General features: G+C 44.7%; 1 protein-coding gene across 3 annotated transcripts in view; it reads right to left on the bottom strand.

Moving 5' to 3' along the window:
• LOC146174013 (prestin-like) overlaps window positions 1-5,372 on the bottom strand; it is a 189,921-nt gene extending 184,549 nt beyond the window's left edge. For all 3 annotated transcript variants that reach the window (XM_084583172.1, XM_084583174.1, XM_084583173.1), the window contains exon 1: window positions 4,786-5,372. The gene's annotated coding sequence lies outside the window, so the exon portion shown is untranslated. The remainder of the gene's footprint in view (window positions 1-4,785) is intronic.
• Between the last annotated feature and the right edge of the window lie 9,632 nt (window positions 5,373-15,004).

The raw sequence follows: 15,004 nt of genomic DNA, 5'->3' as shown, positions 1-15,004 counted from the left end.
AGCCAGGAGCAAGCTGCATCATCGTGGAACGACATATCCTGCTCCAGTTAATCTTCTTTGAGTATGAATGCAAAAAAATGCTTTTAAGAGATTAAGGTTAATCACATATTCGTTTTGCGGGTCACATCTCCTTGTTAAAAAAAACAAACAAACAAAACAAGCGTTCTCGTAGCTTTGACATCTTTGAAAGTTCGTGATACCAGCACACAGACGCGTGGAGACAGAAAACAACAAAAAAACTTGTTGCATAGTGTGATACCGAAGAAAGCATAATTTCCTGACTTCCTTAACATTTAATTCAGTACCACATGAATTCATTATTGTCATAGTTTGGTACGCATTACGACGAACGATGCCGAACTCCTCTTTGTCACAGAAATAAAGGCGCCCTGCGTTCGCTGTTTACCGCACTTGCCTCTATTACGGCTCACGCAATTTGTGCCGCTATTACTGCAGAAACGTCCGAAGTGGCCGCACGGGTGCGGTTCTTTTTTTATAAAGCGCGACAACAAGCATGACGCGTGAGATCTCTGTCCAGACTAGGAATCGGCCTTGTTGGGCATCCTTGCCAACTACCTGGCCGTCGGCAAGGGCATCGTTCTGAGACTGCGTGCTGCTGTTAAAGGTAAGGCTGGCACTAGGAGTGGGGAGGACGCTGTTGCCAGAGCTTTGTTCCGTCCGCCCGCCAAAACACGTTCGTTGAACCGCGCTACAAGGCGAACGGCGGCAGGCAGGTAGAGACGCACGAGCCGGCGTCGTTAACACCATTACCGGGAGGACAATGGAGCATTTCGCCGAACGCGAGTTTTTTAACGGTGATGCAAGGAAGCACAATCGAGCTCCTGTCGTAAGAGCGGGTAAAATCGCCTTTCGTTTACAACACCCGCGCGCCAACAAGCCTCTAGTGCACTTTGGATAATACGTTCGCTTAAGAGCTGAAAGCTGAATTATTGGGCAAGCATAAAAGGGAGGAAGAGAACTCGAAGCGTTGGTGATCCCAGAAGCGTTAGGTTGTTGAGTCCTCGTCACGAGTTCACGAGCAAAGAAGATAAAAGACGGGCGTGTTTCACTGAAGCAGCGGTCAACGCCTCCTGACACAACTTACCAGAAATTGTTACTTGAAAGCATTGCATGGTCGGACACCCAAGTAGATTGCACATCAGTTTGAGACCATTTCTGCGCCCTCCTCTCGGAGATACGTGTATGCACAATCGTAGGCGCTGTTGAGCAGCACATGGGGATACTTGAGTAAAAGCGGGATGATATTTTATCTTCAGTTTCCAGATCCATGCCGGTGTTCATATAGGAATGCGTTCAGCATACTATTTACGCAAGATCCATTAATCTTGGGCATTGAAATGTCTTGAAGCATGGAAGTTGCTGAAGTGGCTAAAGCAATTTATATTACTGTTACTGATTTTTGTGTCTATATTAAACCAGGTTTTAATGTTTTGTTGTAAGATATTACACCGCGGTCATTTTAGCTGATGCCTTAAAAAGCACACGGAGTTAAAACGAAGGGCTTCGTTTCTCCAATCGCTTACCGTGCAAATTGTGTCCTAGTACATCCTTACTGACGGCGTGCAAACATATTCTATTACACCTCAATCATGTTTTTACAGAACGTAGATTCGTGAAAAGTGAATAGCTTCAACGGCTTCGGAACTGCAGAATAGATTGAAAAAGAAAAACTGTCACCCTGATCGTCTCCACGTTTCTTTGAACGAAACTTATTAGAATTTTCTGTACAGTCTTCAGCCGAGATTCGCGCTACTCCTCTAATACTCCAGCATGGCTATTCGGTGTGCGCGATTATTATTTCGCAGCCGAGCGGCACCTTGATTTTTCAAGCTCAAACACAATGTAGGTTGCCATTTAAGCTTTTCTTATTGTGACAAAGAATATTTGGAATCCGTCGTTTTCATCCGATGACGCAGGCGTGACAAACAGTATGACGTCGTGAAAGTTAATCTTTCTTCTTCGTGCAGGTTTTTCAGGAAGTTTCTCGAATTGGTCAGTAGCATACCATCTGAAAGCGTCTTACCATCTGAAGAGAACTTAGAGACTGCGATTAAAGTCATAGCATGCTGCAGCCATCTGCATCATGTACCGCCCACGACGTGATCATCTGGTAACCTTGGCCAACCTTAAAGTCCCCGTGCAGTTTGGTGGCATTTACGATCGCAATAAAAATAAATGTACTTCTTGATGCGCAGCCGAGTGCTTGGTATTTGTTCCATATCCCTCCATGCGTTGCGGTATTACGAGCCGGAAAGTTCTGATCATTTTGTTCCAAGTTAACGCTACAGCAAACTACTTAAATTTCCTCAAGTGAAATGCTTGCTAGTATGAAGGCCTCTCGCCACGGAAACCCACTCATGTACTCTTGGTACACGACAAACTTACTATTGTTTCTTACATGCTGGTCTCGGTTAGCTTAACTTAATATTATGCTGTAGTAGACAAGGAGATCTTGAAGACTAATATATTTTTTTATGGCCGAAACCAATAAACGAAGTCAAGATGCAATACACTTTTATAAGCCTCAGACATCTGCATATATTGAAGAGGCCGTGTAAAAGCTGAAATCTTGCGTAGCACTTGATCGGAATTTCTAACGACGGCATTTACAGCACGGCATCTAAAGTAAACAATCGCCCCGCTTTAAAACAGATGCTAACTGCACTTGCAGCAGTATTTCATTGATAAAAATAACTTTCTTTTTATTATGGGAAAAGAGATGATCTCACCGCTTGGTTCACATTGTGGTATCTGAATCGCAATCGTTTTTTATTTGGTGGAGTTAGGTTTGATCACCACTCCTTTGCTGCCGGTATTAAGGCTAATATTAGTAATTTCGCGCTTTTCCGAATACGTTGCGTTAATAGTGTTAAATATTTATGTTAGGCTTATCAAGTTACTTTTTTCTGAATGCGCTTTTTCTCATTAAGGAGGGCAGCGAGATAGTCAACAAAGCAAACATACTAAATAAAGTGCTAGCTCTTATGCTTGATATTTATTTATCGAAAACTCCGATAAATTGTCTGAAAGGTATTGGGCATGAACGCGTTTGCTTTAAAGTCTTGCTAGTAAGGTGTTCCTCTTTTCAAAGAAGCGTCTCGTTTTGAAACAACGAGTTTTCACGGCGCACTAAAATACTAAAGCGATCATGATTACATGACTGCGCTTATATAGGCATAGTTTGTTGCAGTTGCATAATTGCATTATATCTTGTTACTTTTCGCCGCATACGTGCGAAAAGGTGCTGGAAAAAGATCGCAGGATGTGTTACATCCGTTCTCCATAAATTATTAAACAATTTGAACCACGCTGGACAAGCTCTAAATCACACTCTCTGAAAAGCTAAGTGTTGTCCTGTACATGAGAAGGCGAGGGCTTCCCTAGGCGCCAGTTCTTTATGGGAAGGAATTTGGCCGCATATCGCAGTGAGGGTAGACCACGCGCAGGGCATGCATTGTTAAGCAGCCTATGTCCCCGGGGCCATTTCACGAACAAATTTCTTGTCGTTATATTCATTGCGTTGATTTGTTTGTCTTCTTCACAGGCCGGACTTTTGTTCCGTCTTCCACTTTTGTAGTTCCTATGCTGTTAAATTGTATTGGTTAAGAAACTGCCCCTATTTGCATTTACTGAATAATAGTCAGTGGGAGACCCAGAAAGTTTTTCGGACACTATGGCGCACTAACTCCAAATTATAATTAAACATTACTGAATTTTGGTCTTCGCACCTCTGAGGCCAGAGTTTGGCTTCATGCTAATTTATGCGTCGGAATGAACGGGCATAAAATAAAGCTTCAGTTAAGATGTAATTCAAAAGTAGAGATATTGCTGTGTCGTAGCTCGTTTGATGTTATTGTTATTTCTCCGTGGCCTGTGAATCGGGAGCATTGAGTCTTGTTCAATGTTGCAACTGTTGGAAAATACTGGTCTCTGGGCTGTCACTTTAGATATGTCACATTTTACCTTGAAAGAAGGCTCAAATAAACGATAAAAATTTCGATAGATATGAATTTAGCCTGGACAATGCGAAATTAATATCTTACGCCCAGCCCGCCAGGCCATAGTAAACGATTGCGCATAAATTTATGGCAAACGCAGAAAGTTGGTATTCAGCTCACACATATAATTATGTCGCGCTCATTCTTGTTTTGACATATTCGTTGACTAGGCAGATAGCTGGGTGCATCTTGCGGCACTGACTAAAGCGATGTACAAAAAAGGGTGAAATTCATTTCAAACTTCATTAAGACGATATTGGAAACCAGTAAAACTAAGTAGTGCGGAAACGAAGGTCATTCTTGAGTCATTGGAAGCATTATGTAATGATAACAAACACAATTGCTAGTAATTCAATCATCATCAAGCATTCGCTTTTTATGGCTTTAATATTCGCAGCTTCTTATTGCAAGGCCTATGCAGGTAATAAAAAATCTTGAAGACGCAAAGAGGCCAGAGAGGAACTGAGCATTTCTGAATTGCGAAGTTGTAAAACAAATTCTTCATATCATTAAGCAATTGAGCGGCGATGTACTGTCTGTCACGTGTAAATACTTTGAAGAGCACATATAATCAATCCAAACCATTTTGCATCCCTCATGGTAAAACATTTTGTCCATAACTGGTACCTACAATAAAGAGACATCAGTTTACCTTAGCACGTGACAACAGTTTACCGGTTTACCTGCCCTGAGTACGAGCATGCTTCCTGATAAATACCTGACTGAGGTATTAACATGAGATGTAGACAAGGATGGTATCAATTACCTGAAGTTGAAGTGGGGCAGTTAGACGTCCCTCGTGGAGGAGTATAAGGCGTCGTGCAAGAATTGATAATAAAATAAAAGGTTGCCCTTAAACAGATGTGCAGAGTCGATGACGAAGTCTCTTCCTTAGAACCGGGTGAAGAGGTTGCGGGCAGAGTCAAGTGTTTTTCCGCACACACAAATCACAATGACTGCGAGCACACGGAACAAGAAAGACACCAAGACACTTCTTTCGAACTGGTCACGAACCACAAACGAAGCCCCGTCCGCAAGAACCGAAACTGAAAAACCGCCGAAGCGAAAGTGTCGGTGAAGCCGAACCTATATCCGCTCCTCAGTCCCGCGTCTAAGGTCCCCCTTAATGTCCGAAGTGAAACGTACGCAGGTATATTAGCGCGGTCGCCGGCGCAAGGGCTTATAACTTCCCGCTGACACGAAGAGGGCGGGCTTTATGCTCTGAGTGGATGCAATAAAAAAAAATAAAAGGGGTTGGGGCGCTGACGAACCGATTGGTGCGCGAGCGAGACTGAAACTGAACGAGAAGTGCCCCGCTTGGGCCGCTTTCACCCCAACGTGTTCGGTGGCAGCGACGTCTGCAAGTCAGACCAGGCAGACGGACGACCGGCAAGAAGTCGGCGTGCCCTCCTCTCTCTTTTCAGCCTCCGGCAATGGCTGAGAGGAAGATGCGGACGAGGAGGAGAGAAACACGCCGTTCCATCCCCCGCTGTCTTGTCCTTCTTGACCGATTCCTAAGGCGCGAGTGAAAGGGCAATCAGTAAGTGAAGAGGGAAGGGGCTTGTAGCGAGGAGAACAAATGTCCCGTTCTCGCTTTCAACCCTGAGCAGTAGGTAACTGTATGTAGAGAGCGAGCTGCGATGATTTTTCTTTGTGTCTTCTTGGAAGGAAGAGGCCTTCGCAGCTCCTGTGCCTCCTCTTCTCTTTCTGTCCTGCCTTGGGCGTCGTGATCTCAGCGCTTGCCCTTTCCATCTATCCAGCGCTTTCGCGCGTTCGCCTACCTGAACCGTGCGGTACCGTCGGTTCGGCCTCCGCGTTGTCTTCTAGCCTGCTTGGCCGTTGTTGCCTGCAGGTCGTTGCATGGTACACCCAGTGAAGACCTCTTATGACTCAACACGGTAGATGCAAAGCTCCGCTACTGTCGCGTACGCAACTGCGGAGTCTTCTGAAAAACAACACAGATATACCTTGGAGAGAATTTCTATCCAAGTGAGGTTGCTATCAGCTACAGGTGGAACTAGGCTCCCACAGCGCGGGTGGCAGTTTGAGCATCACAATGACAATAAACTAGTGAATTAAGGTTGTCTATTTCGGGAACATTCTTTCTATTACCTAGAATTCCCCTTTCATCATCTGCAATGGGGGCCCAGAAAACGTTCGATTGCCATGTTTGCTACGTTGTTGAACGCGTACCACTGAAGCGTTTTTTTTTGTAATCCTCCAGAAATTTAGGTCTAGCTCCTTGTACTGCCGGTTCTCCCATAGCAAAAAAATAACTTTTGCTTGAAGCGACGTCGCACACTAGTTGCATTTGTAGAAGCTTGCAGAGTTTATAGTCCTCTGCGCTATGTTCTCTCTCGGAGTACAATTTTCCTGGAGGGGGCTGAAAACAATGTGAGTCGAATAGAAGACTTAAGTTAATGTCAGTATGCGAACAGCACTGCTTTCTTTCTGTAACGGAAGTGACATCATCACTTAACACCTGCTATCGGCTTGGCACGGGCGTACGTACACGCAGGTGTTACATAGAAATTTACCGCTCTTAGACTACTATCCCCAAAAGTGAACTGTCGAATCTGACTTTTTTAGTGGTTCGACTCGGTTTCACTATACTGATAGTTATAAGTGCTGCAGCGGTCATCAAATTGTCTGTGCATTTTCTGGCAAAATTCCTGACAAAATAATTACAACTCGGCCACGGAACCGCGTGTTCACTGTTTAGTCTGCGAGAGGTGCAGCAATATGTCGACGAGATTTCATCGTAAATTTTGTTTCGAGGCCAAGCATGACCTTTGATCGGATAAAAAAACTGGCCGCCTTCAAGAAAACCAGTGCAGGAATGCCTCTAGGGCACCCAAACATCGCGTCGCGGTTAAATAACAACGTGGAAAACCTTTTTTAACTGGACGTTCATCGAGGCAAATAGAAGAATTTAGTTTGCAATTACGAATAGGGCGTTAAAGATATTTAGCAGGCGTGGAATCCATTCAGCAGCAGCTGTCTAGCGGCAACTAACCTTGTTTTATTACGAGGGTGAGTTTGTTTTCAGGTAATAAGGAACTTGCGTTAGTCACCCCGCAGGATCGGTGGAAACAAGCACTAACCAGAGCTGTTCCGTGTTCTTCTCTTTCTTGTTCTTCCCGTCTCTTTCTCTCGTCCAATGTTATACCTGCATGAACCGGCCCAAATAGTCATCAAATAGCCACCAAATATTGCCTTTTAATCAGTCTGCTTCTTAGCTAATTTGTCCATCATACAACCGTTGTCTATTTATCCTTCTTTAAAACGGCTTATATTTGCGCTAGTGAGCGACGTGTGAGCAAAATTTCAAACCGGCCATTGACACTGCTACGCTGTTTTTAAAAACAGCTAGGTGTAACATAGACTGTAACATAGACTGTGTAACATAAACACAGCGTAAAATTCAAGTAAATGGCTAATAATAATTACATATGAGATTAAGCACTGTGTAAAATGGATCTCTAGGGACCTCATTTCATTAACAGCTAGCATCCATCTAACTACCATTAAACATAAGCTCGTGGACCTCCTATTCATAAATAATGCCCTAGCAACAAGCTGCTTAAGGCACATGTTCGAACATTCTACCTTCAATGTGCTCACGTGGGCACTATGCAGCGCAAAATCTGCAGATTCACTGATAAGTCCCCTGGCAACACGACCAATTCCAGTTCATTAAGAAAAAGCAGGCGACAGATAGACAACATCCCACCCCTTTTCTACTGGTGCATTTCCCCCGACACCCACCGGCCCAGCCAAGCGCACTGCCTCAGGCTTCCCCGGCCGCGAAGAAAGGGTGTTAGATCCTCCTTTCATCCGTGTTCCGGTAGGCTTCAATAACGCCGCCACTTTCTTTCTTCTTCTTAGTATTTTTTTATCAACTCCTTTCCACGTCACCCCGCTCACTCTCTCTCGGCGTGGCGTAACGTCCTCGTCCCACCAGACGTCGTGCATTCCTTCGCCCACCTCCTCAATGTAGTAGTGGAAGCAGTGTTCCCGGTTCTGCCTGGTTTTTGTTCTCGCTTGTATGCTTTTACATTACTGCTTTTCTTTGCGTCTGTCTACTGCTTGACTTCTTTTTCACGGTCAGCCCCTTTTCCTATCGTTCTGCCAACTGTGTTTCTGCTACTCAGCCTCGTGGTAATGACCCCCAAAAGAAGGAAGCATTCACGTCTTTTCATTCTTCCGTTTCTTACAGCGAACTATCTACCCTGACCTCTCAGGGATAGTTTTTGTTTGTTTGATGCACGCTTATCTTTAGTTTAGCCTTTTATGACTGTGAAAGCGTATTGAAAACCGCGGAGCAGTATTTAGGCATCCTCCACATGTCCTGACCATAGTATATCCCAAGGGTAGGGCGATTAATATCAGGAAACACATTTCGTCTTCTCACCTCGCGCATTTCTGAAATTCGTGAGCGGAATCAGCTCGAAACGCAGGCGGCGTTCTCCTGCGCTGCACGCATTTACGACGCTCAAGGACGCCCTTTCTACTATCCACGCTCCTTCTCTGCTTTATAAATTCTTGCTTGTATTCCACCACAAGCACAGACCAGTTAGAATGAATTAGCATACAGCTCGTCGCCGCATTGCCGAAGCCTCTCGCGTAGCGCTGAACGCCTGCTCTGGGAGCCTACTGCACCTGTTGTTAATCTCCGTAAAATCAAACTCTTTTCTACGAAAACGCAGCATTGCAACGCTGGGGAAAAGAAGGCAGGTGCAATGCTGCGCATATAAACGAGCCATATAGAGCAATAAAACGACTGCTGCTAAATTTACGGCTCTGAGTTGCAGGATATGGACGCAACGTACTGTAACGAAAGTGCAAAAAACCAGTTGCCACCGTGAAACGTTGTAAAGCGCACGTCGTGGATAGTGAGCATACGTCGGCTACGCTGAGGACATAGGACATACTCAACAAAAATTATTGTCATTGAACAGAATTTGATTGTATGCATTCCTTTTATTTCGGATTCGTTTCTCCTAGTGTTACAGCACTTTGACAAGCTTCAACCAGTCGCCAGGCGGTGATGTCGTACCTCTTTTTTAATATGGACATGTTAAGTGCTTAGAACCAATAGTGACACCACCAGCTGTTGACTACTGTAGATGATTGCTTGAGTGGAGACACACGCCAGGTCATAGATCTATTCGTGTACATGGTGACTCCGAATATCATCTAAGTGTGGCTGCGCTATAGCAATTCCGAGCAGAATAATACAATCGAATGCAGGCCGTTGGTTTTAAGCAGCTCAGCTCAACATATTTTTCTTCCTTGCGCCTTTAAAATCCATCATCATCATCAACATACTCTTGATGTCGTCGAGCCTAATGTGCTGGCACTCGAATGAATACAAGACAACACGATGGCATGATGGCAGATTTGAATACTATGTAATAACGGCGGTTCTACAACGAGTGATATGTGCCTTCCCATTGCCCACTGCGTTATCTTCCATCCATGCCGTCACCAGGAGCCACCAAGTGATCCCCCACCAATGGGCACCAATAGAATGGCATGACTTCCTACCACAATGAGGCATGACTTCCTACCACAACGGCGATGGTAGTTGGAAAGTTCACGCGGCAAGTGACTCGCATAGGGTGCGCGTACCAGCTGATCTCTAGCGTTAATATCATTTTTCTGTGCTACTCGAGTTGTTTGCATGGAGGCTATAGATCAAATGATTTCAACGAAAATTTAACAGTGCATTAGCATGAAAACGGACAGATGGTGGCCGAACGATCCTCGCATTTCGGATTGTATTGCTGGAAAGAAGTAAAGAAACGAAAGAAGAAACAAATAGAGCGTAGAGCACGTAAGAAGAAAGTGAGGAGGAGGCAGAGTTAAAATGCAAGCGTTCAGGCATGCGACGTGTCTTGACGGCAGCATAACCCACCATGTTCTGCAACCAACCGGCTTGGCGCAAGAAGGCCTATGCGCATTGCTTATTTCCTCCACGTGCTTTGTCGCATTCAGATATGTTCCTCTTTTTAGCATGGCTCCAAGTTTAATGAAAACATTCCCGAAGGCTAATCGCAGATCAGTCGGATGGCGTCCGCTTTCTTCAGGTATTCTAAGCGCGCGCGAAGCGAAGAGCAATGAATGCTTTTTGTGCAACATCCGTGCCAAGTTTTTCTCGCGCATTGCGGATGATACCGGGGTTTCCAGTTGCAATTTTGAAAGAGTATTCAATGTTGAATCGTCAAAGCGGATGTAAGGACAAGTTCCTATTACGACAGTGGTAAGGTAAGCTCCAAGAAATGCGAGAAATCGTGTATATTTTCGAAAAACCTGATTGTTTTACGCTCTTTCAAGTTGCCTTCCAGTGTTGACAATTGTGTCATTGGTTCCAGTAGTAGTCCATGGCATCTGGGTTACAAGACATGATGAAACCGGTATTTGTTTTATTGCGTTGAAGCTGCGGGGTTATGTAGCACTCCGCAGCAATACTTTCAATGCACTCTGCAGGTTCTATTCCCTTTGAAGTGGACTTGAACTCGAATGATATTGCCGAGCTTATCATGGGCTGTCATTGATGCAGGGAAATAGTGGCCAGTTCCCAGAACGTCCCGAACTGCTACTTTTTTTTCTCGACGCTTACGCATGCATCTTCCGCGCGTCGCTGCAGTGGAACCTTGGAAACTGTAGCCTTTGCATACTGAAGTGTATATTGTTTTCTGCTACCTTCTCTCAACGTTTGAGCAACCCCTCGAAAGACAATTTACACACAGCCGTACGTGCCTGGCATAAACAATATTACAGAAAAGCTTCGCGGTTATATACCATGGTACTTTTTATAAAACTTTCGTTCGCGTTCCCGCCACGATAAATATTGATGAAAGATTTTAGGCAACTTTCATATAGAAAATTTCCTTACAACTATGCTAATACTTCGAAACATAATGAAAAGAAATTGCTTCTTGTGGTTCTCTAGCAATCCTCTTTGAGGAGGGGTGTTCATGAGTTAACAGTATTGCATACAATAAGTGGAATTTGATTTTACGCTCTTCCTAGTTATGATACCATTTGTGTATGCAAAACATTAAACTATCTTCTGGGACAATTTGTGCGCAAAGAAGCAGTGCAGCTCTAAGCTTACCCTACCTACCTTTCCGTTCCCAAACAGACGTACTGACGCAGGAGAAAAAAGAAGTGTCAACACACGGCGAAGCTAAATTTTCAAAGGTACAACTTAAAACGCTACAGTCGGTGAGCAGAGTCCTTGTCATCTCCTTTGAAAGGCTTTCCGTTCACCACGCTGCAGTTAAACAGGGAATAAATACAAGAAAAATAAGCGTGTACTGAATTAAATGGTCTGAGATGCTTGATAAAGGAAACTCCACCCGGTTTGCTCACGTGATAGCGACTGCGACGTAGTTCAGACATCAGACCGTATAGGAGAGGCGCCACACGTGCCTCATGCGGTCTTCCTCAGCAATAACGCACTGTGGCGACACATAGGAGTAAGTTGCTGTCTCAAAGGAAGAATGAAAAAAAGAAGAAAGGACAAGAATTACTTCTGCAACCGACCGGGCGGTAGGGCCGTAGTTGCTACTGTAAGCGCGCGCGTGCCACTGTCCAAGGTTCAGGCACCTTGGAAGAACGTCTGCCGAAGGTCTTCTCCGAATTCTTTCTCCGCGGTCTCCGGTTTCCTCCTCAAAACCTTGCTCCGCTTTCCTTCAGCAAGGCAGGGCATATTTATTTTCTTTTTCCGACTGCGTTTCACATATGTTTCTGAATTTGTTTCAAACGTTCACAACCACTTTCAATGATCAAGAAGGCTTGTTTCTACTTGACTTGACAATCCAGGATTGAGTATCTGATATCAACGGCACATTGAAAAGCTCTTGCTCCTAATCTCGAAAAAGATAAAAAAAAAATGTCATTCAGTCACTCGTGGCAAGAAACACACTGACCCAAGGCACAGAAAAAAACTACCAGAGGTATTACAGCTAATATGAATGAGCTATGCAATGGTCATAAGACGATATAGTGTGGAGAGAATTAAACATGCTGTTGAAAGCGCAGGTAGTGTGAAGACGTTCAAGGAACAGCAAAGCATGGACAATAATCAGATGTATCCAATAAGAGATAAGAGATCAATTTAATTACTAATACGCGTAAGGTAAAGTATACCCGAGAACCTCTAGACAGATTTCGATAGAGCAGAAGGAATCAGGATAACGTTCGACAGGTTATAGTGTGCCACAGTTGAACAATCCGGTGGGTACAAAAGGAAGCAAAAGAAGAAAAAACTTAGAACAAATGTAAGGATATTTCGAGGATAAGCTAAAACAAGCTTTTTGTATGAAATAATGGAGAGACCATGGTATACTGAACTTGCCGCCTTGACAGATGGATGCTATGTCTCATTATCCGAAGGGTACCACAATCTAAGAAAGATGATGACATTATCCTTGTCCATATGAAAGGGAAAAGAAGGGTTTAGAAAATTAAAAAGCGATCAGCCTTCTTTTCGTTACATACAAGGTTAATACATTAATTTAACCTAAGGAGTCGCTAATAATACCGCGGCAACCATGACTTCGATAATCTGAAGGACCCGGAATACTTGTAAATGCTTTTCAGCAATGAACAGCATTCAAATTATGAATTTGGCAATACAGATTTTCACTGAGTACAAAATAACCCTACATATTGCTGACGAGGAATGATTTCACTCAATCGATAATGTAGCAGTAATTCAGGAATATCAGAACCTTAGGTGTAGAACAGGCATGCGCAAAAAACGAACATATCCATAAAGGCAGTACGGCCACCTAAGCCAACCGTTAGAAAAGTAATAAATTAAAATAAATAGGCGCGTTCAGCAGAGAGACACGATCACTCGAGGGCTGCTCACTAATTTTATGGAAGATATTCAGACGTCTGGTTGGGAGCAGTTGCGGTTGAGAATTATAGGAGAATGATTTAGTAATTTGCGTCTCACTGATGATATCGACGGGCGAATTCAGAGGATGAGCTGCGAAGTATGCTCGAACATAAAGTGAGGAAAAGCAGAGGAGCAGCTACAAGGTGTTGTTTTATATATGAGGTATGGGGTGAAATGTGCCAGAGCGGCTCAGGTCATTAAGCGCGCCATAATGGAGGGCTCCAAAAAGTTCGACCATCTGGAGATTTTAATGTGCCCTGGCATCGCACAGCTCACGGGCGCTTTGCTCTTCGGCTCCATCGTAATGCAGCCTTCGCGCTCAGGGTTCGATCCCGCATCGATGGACTCAGCAGTCCAAACTCTAATCCCCACCACTGTTGGGAGGGGAGGGGGGGGGGAGGTTACGGGTGGCGTTATGAAATGGAGTAGCAGTTGCCGACGGGCAGCGAAGCGCTTGATCAGGTACAAGAACGCTTCTTTTAGGGCAGTCAGTGGCCGCCAATCAGGAGCCTTAAAGTGCAATAAGTAAAACGATAATAATACGATACAGCGCAATTCCGGTATCTTTTGTCAGATTATGACCGGCAGTCTTTCAGCAGTACCGGCTGCCCGATGTTCATGATCAAGAAAAAAGTACATTACAGTTGTGCCTTTTCGATACACACCTATGTGGCAAAAAATCGGAGGGTAAAGAAAAATATTCAACATAAATATAGAACGACGTCTCCGGATGAGGAAAAAACGAGCGTGTATCTATGAAACACAAGAATAGAATAGCTGTGCAGGGAACTAAAACAATTTAATAAAATTAACACGGTAACATTAAAGGGCACCTTCTGTAGAAAATCCAGCGCAAAACCCCAAGCAGGGCTCTGGAAGGTAACAATTGGCAGCTGACTTGACGAGGTTCTGAGTGGTGGAGAGATCATGTGACATCATAAGTGTAGACCAGATTGCAGGCACTGGAAATCCGGCATCCTTCACTGAGATGACAGTAAGATATGCCACTCATTGGCCCCTCATCCACTCCCGTACGGTGTGGATATAACGTTGTAGGGTACTTATTTGAATAATTGGCTGTGTCATTGCTATATGCTAATGAATATATGGAAGCAAGATAATTCAGGTGTATACTAATGGGTTAGTAACTGAGCGAGGAAGAAAGTGCATATTGTGGGACAGCACTTGCACAAAACGCCTGTTCTATTCCAGAACCAGCTGGCACACAGCGCGCGACGCTCCGAGCAGCAGTCAGCGATGATGATGATGATGATGACGATGATGGATCCATACAGATGAAAGAGGTGAAAGTTCACGCGTTGCGTTCACACAAATCCCCCCGACAAAAGAGCGGCCACCCTGGTCGCTCATTACAGGGATGAGGGACGACGGGCATAAGGCTTCATGCGCGAGACGTGGACGATCTCTTCCGATCGACGACGTCGATCTGCGATGGTGTGCGAGGGAATAACGCGATAGTTCACCGGAGACGTTTGTTGGAGTACTGTATAAGGGCCAATGTAGCGATGGAGAAACTTCTCACACAGGCCAGGAATGCGGATTGGTGTCCACAGGAGAACTTCATCACCGGGGTAAAAGGAGGGAGTTCGATGGCGTTGATCATACAGGGCTTTGCGTTCTTGTTGAGCATCTTCAGTGTTCAAACGGGCAAGTTGGCGACACTGGGCCATACGAGTGGCAAACTCTTCGCCCAGAGATTCACAATATACACGAACCAGGATCTGCGTGAGGGCCCGCAAACGGGGATGGCGACGCCACAGGAGACAGGACAGGTTCTTTGGCGTCATCCCAGGAGCATATGATTGCCACGGTGGCTCAGGGCATTTGACTGCTGAACCCAAATGAAATGTCGGCCGCGGTGGCTGGATTTTGGCGGAGGCAAAAAGGAAGGCGCCCATGTATTGTGCGATGTGACTGCCCGTTAACAGCCCCATGAGTCGCAATTTACAGAGTCATCCACTGTGACGCGGCTCATAGCCTTAGTCAGTTTGGGACATTAAGCACTATATAAACAAACCAAACAGAAGAAGCATTTGCATGGCAGTGG

The sequence above is a fragment of the Amblyomma maculatum genome, chromosome 11 (genome assembly GCF_055883805.1).
Source record: "Amblyomma maculatum isolate TAMU_Amacu chromosome 11, ASM5588380v1, whole genome shotgun sequence".
Taxonomy (NCBI): domain Eukaryota; kingdom Metazoa; phylum Arthropoda; class Arachnida; order Ixodida; family Ixodidae; genus Amblyomma; species Amblyomma maculatum.
The sequence above is the reverse complement of the archived record's forward strand: the minus strand, read 5'-3'. Positions and strand labels throughout refer to the sequence as shown.